We start from the raw sequence: 13,239 nt of genomic DNA, 5'->3' as shown, positions 1-13,239 counted from the left end.
CTTGGATAAAGGACAAGGACAAAGAGCATATCGAGTGCCTGTGAGCACATGTGACGGCTATGTAGGAAAGAGCTTAAGGAGAGCTACCGAAAGCAAGACAGCTTTGACGAAGTGTTTAAAGCAAACTGGTATTTCTAACACTTACGACTCTTCTTTAATGAGAAAGGAAACTTTGAAGAGGGACTTCCTACTTCCCACAGTCTCCATCTCTTGACTTCGTCATCCGCCCACCCCAGCCTCCCCAGGTGCTAGGATCACAGGCGTGGGCCACCGTGACTGGCCAAAAAAACGTTTTTTTATAGAACAAAGAATCTTGTAAGGTAAATTCTTGTCCTAAAGCAAATTAACTTGTTGTTTAAAAAGAGGGATGTTTAGCACAAATCAGAAACTTAAGACATGTCAGAGATTCTGTAAGTCATGAAAGAATTTATGAAAGGGAATTTATGCAAGAAATGAACAACTGAAGGTGATGAGGCCTCCTAAATGCTTCATAAAAAGCCACTGTAACTCTTAGCTGCTAGGGAAGGCCCAGGACACATGGAGTTAAATGCTGGCATCGGCCAGGCCTTACCGGCACTTCTAAGTCCCAGGCTTCACGCCTGGTACAGCATTAAAGTCCTGAACTTACCAAGGTTTGCACCAAAAGGAAAGGCTGCTCAGAGTTAAAAGTATAACATGTATTTAGAACTACTGAAAAACATGCAAGGTGTGTAGGGAAATAAAATATGCTTTTGGTAAAAACATGAGGAGGAGGCATGAGCGTGTGGATTTTTCCTAGATTAAAAGGTTGAAGCATTGTTTCAAGTTGGATAAGATAAAAACGAAGGTTTCAGCCGTGAGCGGTTAATGTAGAGGAAATTCTGTGTGTAAGCGTACTCGCTAGACTTAAAGGGGTATCATTTATCAATACCCCTTTCATATAATAGTAATCATTATTACTATTTTTCTGTAACTTAAGCATTAAAATAAAAGCACAATGGGCTTCCCTTAGAAAACTACGGTGCTCTAACAAAACTCGTATCGCTGTATAAAAGGTCTATGAGGGCCGGGCGCGGTGGCTCAAGCCTGTAATCCCAGCACTTGGGGAGACCGAGGCGGGTGGATCACGAGGTCAAGAGATCGAGACCATCCTGGTCAACATGGCGAAACCCCGTCTCTACTAAAAAAAAAATACAAAAAATTAGCTGGGCATGGTGGTGCGTGCCTGTAGTCCCAGCTACTCAGGAGGCTGAGGCAGGAGAATTGCCTGAACCCAGGAGGCGGAGGTTGTGGTGAGCCGAGATCGTGCCATTGCACTGCAGCCTGGGTAACAAGAGTGAAACTCCATCTCAAAAAAAAAGGCGTAGATAAAACAACGATTCTTGACGCGCTGTATGCAGGTAACTAGGTGTAACAAAGCAAAGTATAACACCAAGTGTAATAGGGCAAACCGGTCCCTCCATGACTTGTCTTTTGATAAAAATAGGAAAACTGGAAAGAGAAACATGTTTCAAAAACTGCAGTTACACTGTTGCCTGATGGTCTTCAGTTTTTATTACTTTCTACAGTTTGGATTAAATTCTAATTTTTCTGGCTACAAGTCTCGAAAATGATGTTTTCCATTTTTTTCCTTTTTCCCCATTTTCCCCAAGGAGAAATCACTGAAATCTAAGCTATGCTGTCTTAAAGGCCTGTGAACTGAAGACTAGACTAGAGGCAGCAGACACTGCCTCTAATCCCCCAAAATAGAGTGGTACCAAGAACAAACCGCCCTCTTCCACCCCTGCTGCACTGGGTCCAGTGCCCCATAACAATGACGCGCCCCCCCCCCCGCACCAAGCAGGAAGTACCCAGAAAGAACACAGCTCCCCTCGTCCTTTTGTAACTATAGAATCTGGATTGACAAACAAGAGCATCACCGTCTTGGACAAACACTGCCATTTTAAATCCTCTTTGATTAAAAAACTCCCCTAAAGTCAACACAACCGTAAACCACGAGTAACGTCTCCAACCTGAAACATGCCAGCCCCGAGATGACCTCCCCTCCGACCAGAGACATTCAATCCCGACGATAAACTTCCCCTCACATAGAAATATGCTGAGCTTGCAATAAGCCCCCACCTTCCTAAACCCTTAAAGATCCTTAGTCTGTGAGAGATCGCTCTTGACCGAAATTGGCCGGAAGTCCCTCTCAGGTTTATTCTCCAAAATAAACTTGTCTTTGACTGATGAGCAACTTTTCATGTTTCTTTCCTCCATTTTTTTTTTTTTTTTTTTTTTGAGACGGCATCTCATTCTGTCACCAAGCTGGAGTGCAGTGGTGCCATCTTGGCTCACTGCAACCTCCACCTTCTGGATTCAGGTGATTCTCCTGCCTCAGCCTCCCGAGTAGTTGGGACCACAGGTGTGCACCACCATGCCCAGCCAATTTTTATATTTTTAGTAGAGACGGGGTTTCACCGTGTTGACCAGGCTGGTTTCAATCTCTTGACCTCATGATCCACCTGCCTCGGCCTCCCAAAGTGCTGGGATTACAGGCGTGAGCCACTGCGCCCGGCCGTCTTTCCTCTCTCTCTAACTCTTACAGAGCCCACCCTGCTTCACTCCCTGAGAGCCCAGGAGAGTAGGGCAGTGGTGGGTACAGGGTCCCAGGAGGGTCCCAAGCTGCAGGCTTGATCCCAGATGGAGAGAAGATCCACCTCCTCCTCACCTCCTGGGACCGTGACTGCCCAGGGCACTGATGCACTTCGGTGGGAAACTGTGTGTTGCCCCCAGAAGGGGCCAGCATTTGACACTGATTCCATAGAATTATTATTTGAGATGGAGTCTTGCTCTGTTGTCTAGGCTGGAGTGCAATAGCATGATCTTGGCCTGCAACCTCCACCTCCCAATTCTCATGCCCCCCAAATAGCTGGGATTACAGGTGTGCGCCACCACACCCAGCTAATTTTTTTTGTTTTAGTAGAGACAGGGTTTCACCATGTTGGCCAGGCTGGTCTTGAACTCCTGACCTCAAGTGATCCACCTGCCTCCACCTTCCTGAGTGCTGGGTGTGTGTGGCCACGCCTGGTCAGATAGAATTATTTTGATAGTGACAGTGCAAAGGTAACCTCGTCTGCGGAGAAGCAAATGCATTCTGCACAGCGAGGGTCCGTGTCAGTTTTCTGGGGCTGCAGTAATAGCATGCATGGCTTACAGTGCGAGGAGGTCTACTTCTCACAGTTCTGGGGCCGGAGGTCTAAGGTCAGCTGTCACGGGTTGGAGTCCTCTTGGCCTGTCTCCCGGGCATGCAGATGGCGCCTCCTCGCTGTGGCTCACAGGGCCCTTCCTCCGTGCAGTCATGCATCCCTGATGGATCTGCAGATGTCCAGACTTTCTCTTCTTATACACACACCAGTCATACTGAATTTGGGGCCTCGTTTTAATTCAACCATCTCTTTAAAGTCTACCTCCAAACACAGTTGCGTCCTAAGACACTGGGGTTCAGGGACTTCAACATTTGAATCTGAAGGAGACAATCCAGCCCGTCACAGCCCCTGAAAATCCAGTTTTACATGCGTGTGCACATTTCTGTCAATATTCCCGATCCGTGTGCGTGTTTCAGGACTTCTCCCCTGAGCTGGTCTCACAGCTGCCTGGGCTAGGGAACTCTTCCACGTGTGCTCACCTGCACCCCTGTCTCACCATTTTTGGGGAACCACCCTCTAACAACCTGCCTGCCACCATAAATCCCAGGAAGCCGTGTTTGGGGCCAGGGCAGGCTTCGCTGCGGTAATCCCCACTGGAGTGGCTCTTCTCCCAGGTGTAAGGAGCCCCGTCAGGTTTCTGCTGTCAAAACCTTGCAAGCACCAGGCTGGGCGCTGCAGCTTGGCCTGCAGACACCTGTGGCCTCGGGACGGCTCCGCTGTCTGGCGTTGCTTTTACTTGCATCCACCTACGCCTGGAGTGTCCTCGGACGGAAGCTTTCACCCAACACGTGTTGAAGGCTGGCTCTGTGCCAGGTGCCTCTCTAGGCATGGGGGATGCTACCCCCGTCCTCCTGAGTGTACCTGCCGGGATAGGGGCTACAACAGACAAAAATACCAGCGTCTGGCGGTGGCAGTGCCCTGAGGAACACTCAGGGAACAGAGTGACAGGCAGTGCTGTTTACAACAGGGTGGCCAGGGAAGTCCTCTCCGAAGGGTTGGCATTGGAGCAAGGCCAGCATGCCAGGCAGGGACAGGATGCCAGGTGGGGACAGGTGCTGAGGCCCCAAAGTGCCCAGGTCAGTGGGGCAACAGCACTCGGAGGGAGGGGAAGCCCACTGAGTGACTGTGGTGCCAGGCGAGAACTCTGTATTTAACCTTGCAGGTGAACGCCAGCCCTGCCAAGGGTCGGGCTGGTTTGTTTTAGCCTCTGGCTGCTGTGTGCAGAGAGAATGAGACAAAAATGGGGTTGGGAGGGCTTTGGGCAGGACGGGGAGGGTTTGGGGTGGGGATGTCAGAAGTGGGAGAGCCGAGAGCACAGGTTGGAGCTTGTGGGGACCAGGTGAAGAGGTGAGGAGAGGTGACTCTCCTGTCTTTAGCCAGAGCAGACACGAGATGGGGAGGTCCTTATTGAGAAAGCGGGGGCCGCAGGGGGCTTCGGGCTGGGTGGAGGGAAGCAAGGTGTGTTGAATGCCTTCTGCCTGGAGGCCACCTGGGCAGGTCCAAGGAGACTCAGTATGTGTCCTGCAGTTAGCGGCACAGGGACAGCACTGAAAGTCATGGCAACAGAGAGGGGTCAGCAGAGACAAAGGACCCAGTCCGAGCCTGGACATTCCAGCCTCTCTCCAGGAGGAGGAGAGAACCCAGGACTGTGAGGGAAGAAGCCCAGGAAGTAATCTGCACATGAAGGCCTGGGGCTTGGCAACGGGGAGCCAGAAGCTGGCCATGTGTGAAGCAAGGTGGAGGCAGCCTGCGGGGTGAGTGGAGGGGACAAACGTCTGTCCCCCCAGAGGGGCACTTGGCCATCATCGTGGTGCCTGCTGCTGAAACACTCCCCCCAGGGGCTGGGGTAAAAAGGCGCCAGTGTGCCAGCTGTTCCCCGGCTCCTGGCCCTCTGGCTCCCAGTCCAGTGTCCCCAAACTCCCCTGTTCCCCTGAACCGGCAGTGCCAGGAGGTGAGTCCAGGGAACCTGGGCAGCCCCAGCCAAGTCCTCAGGTTCTGCCCGCCCCTCCTTTATCAGTTCTATTTCTGATTGTTCAGAAAAAGTGTTTCCTTGGCCACCCAGAGGTCTCCTTATCCCCTCTTCTCTCTCACTTCCCTTCTACACCCTCCCCAATGGCCCTCCTTAAACACAGCGCAGAAGAGCTCTCAGTGGGACCCTCCCTGAGCATGTAGAAAATCCACCCCAATCCCAGCCCCACCCAGAGGGACATCTGCCATTTGACAACACTCCATGGTCCAGGCCGCCCTACAGCCCTGCTGACCTTGCTCCCCTCCCGGCCCACGTTTCCTGCACCCCTTCTTCTAGAGCAGGGTCCCCAGACGCGGCCCCCACGCCAGCAGCAGCACCTGGAGCCTGTGGAAACTGAAGCGCAGGCCCTGATGGTGACTCCGGGCAGGGCCCGGGAGTCCAGGCTCTGACCCTGTGCTGGGAGATGCTGATACACGTGCACATTTGGGAACCGCCGGTCTGGAACAAAGGCCGGCAAACAGGGCAGGACCCCTAGACCTGTTTGTGTAAGCAGTTTCCTCGGAACAGCCACGCCCACTCATTTATGATGTGTTACGGAGATGCCAGGGGGACAGGCCCCCATGGCCACGCTGTGGCTGGCCTTCCAGAGGCAGAGACGCGGGAGGAAGTGCCTGAGAGCTGAGCAAGGGGCCGCAGGAACAGCCCACATACTCCTGTCTGCCCTCGGCCATTCACTGCGGTAGGCTTGGTCCGGGGTGATCACCTCCACCCTGAAGCTGGGGGACCTCAGGTCACAAGCTCTGCTCTTCCATCCCCAGCTCCACACAAACAAGCCAAGTCTCCTCCAGGTGAGGCGAGGCACAGTGCTGAGGCCTCTGGTGAGGTACGCAGTCCTCCCACCCCGGGTTCTGGCCATGGCAGTGGGCCTGGGAAGGGAGTCTGGGAGGCCATGCGTCTTGAGCTGCAGTTCCCCCACCCCGGGTTGTGGCCATGGCAGCGGGCCTGGGAAGGGAGTCTGGGAGGCCATGCGTCTTGAGCTGCTCAGGCTTTGTCAGTTGCCCTCCACTGCCAGCCTTCACGGTACTGCCTAGGGGCCGGGCGCTGTTGCAGCCACCCTGCCAATCTGGGCACATCTCACCCCTGTAACCACGCTGAGGCAGAGGATGATATTCCTTTTGGCAAGTGAGGGAACTGAGGCACACGGAGGGTCCCACAGCAGGTGAGTGCTACACTGGGCTTGTGGACACCACGCGGGCTCCTGACACTGTGTGCAAGCAGGGGCTGGCCCAGCCTGGGCCAGTGGGCTGGGGGGCGAACAGAGGTGTGTGGGGACCCCAGAGAGAGGAAGCCTAAGAAACTTTCCTATGGGGAGGAAGTCTTGGGGCCTGGGCAGGGAACTGTGTAGAGCTGGGCCGTCTTCGGCAGAAGGCTGGACCCAGGGGAGTGTGGGAACGTGAGGAAGGGTCACTGCGTGAGCTAGGATCACACCACTGCACTCCAACCTGGCAACAGACCAAGCCCGTCTCATAAATAAACAAGCACAAAGCACTTGAACAGACATTTCTCCAAAGATGACAGACCGATGGCCAAGAAGCATGTGAGAAGATGTCTGCTCAACATCACTCATCACCAGAGAAATGCGAATCAAAGCCACGTGGTGTCACCACCTTTTGGGACAGCTCCTATCCAAAAAAAAAAAAAAAAAGTGTCTGCAAAGATGTGAGACCCTGGAGCTCTGTTCCGGTGCACGGCTGGCGGGGCCATCACATGGTGCAGCCGCCGTGGAACACAGTCTAGAGGCTCCTCGGGAAATTAAAATCAGAACTCCCATAGGATTCAGCAATTCATTTGAGAACACAGACACATATCGGAAAGGAAGGTCTCAGAGACGTCTGCACACCCATGTTCATAGCAGCACTGCTCACAAAAGCAAACAGGTGGAAGCAACCTCCATGTCCGTCCACAGCTGAGCGGATGAGCAAAGTGGCATATACACAGAAAAGGAGGGAAGTCCTCCCTCCCACGTGCTACCACACGGGGTATGCTAAGTGAAATAGGCCAACCACGGAAAGACAAATACAGATGCTTACAACGGGATCATGTTCTAATAAACCATCCTAAGTCAAAAAAATCATCAAGTTCAACTGCCGTAAATTAGGGACCTTCTGTACAAGGTGATTCCACTCACACGGGGTACTAGATGCTGTGGTCTGAACGCAGCCCCCTAAATTCACTTGTTGGAAACTTAACCCCCAGTGCAATACTGTTTGGAAGTGGGGACTTTTGGGAGACGTTTAGGTCATGAGGACAAGCCCTCGTGAATGAGTTAATGCCACTATCAAAAGACCTGACTCGGGGAGTGTGGTCTTCTTCCCCTTCTGCCACGTGAGAACAGAGCCTTCAAGGTGCCATCTTGGAAGCAGAGACCAGATCCTCCCCAGACGCCAGATGCCAGCGCCTTGATCTCGGACTTCCCAGCCTCCAGAACTGTGAGAAATAAATCTCTGTTATTTATACATTACCCAGTCTCAGGCATTCTGTTACAGCAACTCAAAACGGACCGACTCTCTGAGGAGCCAAACATACAGAGACAGAAAGTGGAACGATGGCTGCCAGGGCTGGGAGGAGGAGGGACTGAGAACTCTCTTCCTAGGTGCAGAGTTTCAGATCTGCAAGATGCTAAAGTTCCAGGATCCCTTTCCAACAGGGCGAATACACTTAACACCACTGAACTGTACACTTAAAAGCAGTTACGTTTTCTGCCACAATAAAAAAACAAAGGTGAGCAGGCAAGGATGGACTAGAAGAAAATAAGGCACTCAAGACATGTGCCAGACAAGGGACTTGCATTCTGACTAAGGAACTCCTACAGCTCCATAAGAATACAATCGACTCCCCAAAACAGGCACAAGACTTGAGCAGGTACTTCACACAAGAAGATAAGGGCAAATTTTAACATCAAAGTTTGGGGACCAGGTGTGGTGGCTCATGCCTGTAAACCTAGCACCAGAAGGCAAAGGCAGGAAGGTGGATTGAGCCCAGGAGTTGGAGACCAGCCTGGGAAACACAGAGAAAGGTTTTCTCTACAACAATTAAAAACTAGCTGGGTGTGGTGGTACACACCTGTAGTCCCAGCTGCTCAGAAGGCTGAGGCAGGAGGATCCCTTGAACCCAGGAAGTGAATCACACCACTGCACTCCAGCCTGGTCGACGGAGCAAGACCCTGTCGATAAAAAAATAAAAATGTTTGTTGAAGGGAGCTAACTACTGAGAAGGCTAGAAACACGTCTAAAGAATACAGGAGATGTGCAGCAGCCACTACCCCTAGGATCAAGGACAACACCCACGTAAGAACAAACTGGGAAGAGCCCTGCTCCCACACCCCAGACTGAGACTCAGCCCTCTTTGAAGACAGAGTGCCTAAGGCCACGGAATGGCCAGAGGTGCAAAGGCTGGGCCTGGGAGGCTGGAAACTGCTGATTGCTGAGACGTGCTGGGAAGCCACCTGCTGGCAAGAAGCACCCGAAACAGGAAGAGGTGCCCCTCCTCGTGCAGTGTCCCTCCAGTGCCCTCTGCCGGCAATGCCTAACATTGCGTCAGCTGGGAAAGACGAAACGTTTACAGTGTCTAGCTCCAGGACGCTGGACAGCAAAGAAGGGTGGACTGACAGCTGAGAGCTAAAAGCTCCAACTAGCACGGAACTTACCTTTTGCAACCACTTTAGAAAACCTGGTCGTTTCTCACAAGATTAAACCACCACCTGTTCCATGACCCAGTAATCCCGCAACTCTTAGGTAGTTATCCAAGAGAAACAAAAATATATATCAACAAAGACTTGTTCACAGAACTTGTATTCATAATAGGCAAAAGTGAAAACAATCCAGTGCCCATCAGTAGAATAATGTGTGTGTATTTTTTTTTTTGACATGGAGTCTCTCTGTTGCCCCAGTTGGAGTTCAGTGGCACGATCTCAGCTCACTGCAACCTCTACCTCCCAGGTTCACACAGTTCTCCCACATCGGCCTCCTGAGTAGCTGGGATTACGGTGGGCCACACCACCATGTCTGGCTAATTTTTGTATTTTTGGGAGAGAGAATGGTTCACCAGGTTGGCCAGGCTGGTCTTGAACTCCTGCCCTCATGTGATCCACCTGCCTCAGCCTCCAAAAGTGCTAGGATTACAGGAATGAGCCACCATGCCCAGCCAAGAAACTGGTATATTTATACCATGGAAAAAAAAAAGAACAAATTATGGACTTAAACATGTATGTTAGTCTGTTTTGTGCTAACATGATTAAAACTCAAACAAACATTATATTGAGCAAAAGCAGCCTGATAGAAAAGAGGACATACTGTAGGATTCCATTTATATAAACTTTTACAACAATCAAAACTAATCTATAGGCCAGGCACAGTGGCTCATGACTGTAATCCCAGCATTTTGGGAGGCCAAAGCAGGCGGATCATGGGTTCAGGAGTTTGACCACAGCCTGGCCAACATGGTGAAACCTCATCTCTACTAAAAATACAAAAATTAGCCAGACATGGTGGCGTGACCCTGTTATCCCAGCTACTCAGGAGGCTGAGGCAGGAGAATTGCTTGAACCCAGGAGGCGAAGGCTGTGGTGAGCCGAGGTCACACCACTGCACTCCAGCCTGAGTAACAGAGCAAGCCTCTCTCAAAACAAATCTATAGTGAATGTAATCAGAAGGGTGGTTGTACATACGGGACTTTCTGAGGTGATGGAAATATTCTGTTGTCCTAGTGGAGGTGTGTTTGACGGGTGTGTCGATTCGTCAATCTTCACTGAACTAGAATTCAGATCTGTACGTTTCTCTGTATGTAAATTATGCCTCAAACGTTTTAAAGGGGAAACAAGAATCTGATCTAAAGCTGTCTGAAAACAGGAGGAGGCAGTACAGACTATCACTGCTGAGGCTCTATTTCCTGCCCTAAACTATCCATTAGTTTTATACCATCCCAAATCAAAAGTCGTAATGAACCTAAATGACCAATAATAAGCAACGAAACCCTTAATCGAACGGCGCTCCAAATTCTTTTTCTTGTAAGCAAACACTGAAAATGTCATTAGAACTTGCTTCTCCATTGGTTCATATTACACAGGCTTACATATGCAGCTAGAATAGGCAAATGGAAGCATACTTTCTCCTTTTTGTTTTTGTTTTGAGACAAGGTCTTGCTCTGCCACCCAGGCTAGAGGGCAGTGGCATGATCAGAGCTCACTGCAGCCTCAAACTCGCGGGCTCAAGCAATCCTCCCACCTCTGCCTCCCAAGTAGCTGGGACTACAGGCACATACTACCACACTTGGAGATTTTATTTTTCTGCAGATGGGGTCTCACTATATTGCCCAGACTGGTCTCAAACTCCGGGGCTCAAGGCCTCCTCCTGCCTTGGCATCCCAAAGTGCTATGATTACAGGCATGAACCACTATGCCCAGTGTCTTGGCAAACTTTTTTTCTTTTTATACATTTAGGGGGTACAGGTAGAGTTTTGTTACATGGATATGTTGCCGAGTGAAGTCTGGGCTGTTAGTGTAACTGTTACTCTAACAAAAGTGTACATTCTACCCAATAGGCAATTTCCCATCCCTCTCCCCCATCCCACCCTTCCACCTTTTCCAAATTATTTCTAAATATGCCTCACGAAGTCGGAAGGAGCTATGCTTTCTTAACTTGCCATTACTTCCCATCAATGTTTCCAGCTGTCGAGGCTTTTCTTCAGTCCCGAGATATTTGCTTCTACTGATAGTTTGCAAGCTACTATACAGAAAAACTTCACCTTTTGCCTACAAAGTCAAAGGCTGCAGAGGCAGAACCGGCAGTTCTAAGAGAAACGGGCTAGATGGCAGTGCTGTTCTCAGTGACACTTCTCAGTTTACATGGGGGGGAATGTGTCCTACTCTTGAACTGGTTCACTGAAGCTCAAGTATAAGTAGCTCATTATAAAATACAATTTAAGCAGAAAATATTACGTCAGTGATTCTACGCCCCTTTCTAATTACAGATCTTCAGACACATAGTCTACCTTAAGACTCCCCTCAAGTATTTGTCAGATTTCCACATTATACTACTGCCATGTACCACATCACGACACCGAGAGGGCAGCGGTTCCGTAAGATTATGACACATTTTCCTTGTACTTTTTTCCATGGTGTTACAATTGCCTACAGTATTTGGCAGTCACATGCTATGGAGGTTCTTAGCATAGAGGCAGACAGCCTAGGTGTGTCACACACTGTACCATCTGGGTTTGCGTAAGCGCACCCCATGACGTTCACACATCGCCTGATGGCACCGTTCTCAGGACATATCCCTGTCAAGTGACACACAACTGCACTTCTCTGAGGTCATAATGGCATCTTTCTCTCACCTAAAAAGCCTGCTGAAGCGAATGTACTGAGACAGTGATTCCAGCACAGAAGCGGATCCACAGGATAATCACGAAACTGAGACAGTGATTCCAACACAGAAGCGGATCCACAGGATAATCACGAAACTGAGACAGTGATTCCAACACAGAAGCGGATCCACAGGATAATCACGAAACTGAGACAGTGATTCCAACACAGAAGCGGATCCACAGGATAATCACGAAACTGAGACAGTGATTCCAACACAGAAGCGGATCCACAGGATAATCACGAAACTGAGACAGTGATTCCAACACAGAAGCGGATCCACAGGATAATCACGAAACTGAGACAGTGATTCCAACACAGAAGCGGATCCACAGGATAATCACGAAACTGAGACAGTGATTCCAACACAGAAGCGGATCCACAGGATAATCACGAAACTGAGACAGTGATTCCAACACAGAAGCGGATCCACAGGATAATCACGAACCTGAGACAGTGATTCCAACACAGAAGCGGATCCACAGGATAATCACGAACCTGAGACAGTGATTCCAACACAGAAGCGGATCCACAGGATAATCACGAACCTGAGACAGTGATTCCAACACAGAAGCGGATCCACAGGATAATCACGAAACTGAGACAGTGATTCCAACACAGAAGCGGATCCACAGGATAATCACGAAACTGAGACAGTGATTCCAACACAGAAGCGGATCCACAGGATAATCACGAAACTGAGACAGTGATTCCAACACAGAAGCGGATCCACAGGATAATCACGAAACTGAGACAGTGATTCCAACACAGAAGCGGATCCACAGGATAATCACGAAACTGAGACAGTGATTCCAACACAGAAGCGGATCCACAGGATAATCACGAACCTGAGACAGTGATTCCAACACAGAAGCGGATCCACAGGATAATCACGAACCTGAGACAGTGATTCCAACACAGAAGCGGATCCACAGGATAATCACGAAACTGAGACAGTGATTCCAACACAGAAGCGGATCCACAGGATAATCACGAAACTGAGACAGTGATTCCAACACAGAAGCGGATCCACAGGATAATCACGAAACTGAGACAGTGATTCCAACACAGAAGCGGATCCACAGGATAATCACGAAACTGAGACAGTGATTCCAACACAGAAGCGGATCCACAGGATAATCACGAAACTGAGACAGTGATTCCAACACAGAAGCGGATCCACAGGATAATCACGAACCTGAGACAGTGATTCCAACACAGAAGCGGATCCACAGGATAATCACGAAACTGAGACAGTGATTCCAACACAGAAGCGGATCCACAGGATAATCACGAAACTGAGACAGTGATTCCAACACAGAAGCGGATCCACAGGATAATCACGAACCTGAGACAGTGATTCCAACACAGAAGCGGATCCACAGGATAATCACGAACCTGAGACAGTGATTCCAACACAGAAGCGGATCCACAGGATAATCACGAAACTGAGACAGTGATTCCAACACAGAAGCGGATCCACAGGATAATCACGAAACTGAGACAGTGATTCCAACACAGAAGCGGATCCACAAAATAATCACGAAACTGAGACAGTGATTCCAACACAGAAGCGGATCCACAGGATAATCACGAAACTGAGACAGTGATTCCAACACAGAAGCGGATCCACAGGATAATCACGAAACTGAGACAGTGATTCCAACACAGAAGCGGATCCA

Source organism: Callithrix jacchus, chromosome 8, assembly GCF_049354715.1.
Source record: "Callithrix jacchus isolate 240 chromosome 8, calJac240_pri, whole genome shotgun sequence".
NCBI classification, from domain to species: domain Eukaryota; kingdom Metazoa; phylum Chordata; class Mammalia; order Primates; family Cebidae; genus Callithrix; species Callithrix jacchus.
This window is presented reverse-complemented; position numbering follows the sequence as displayed.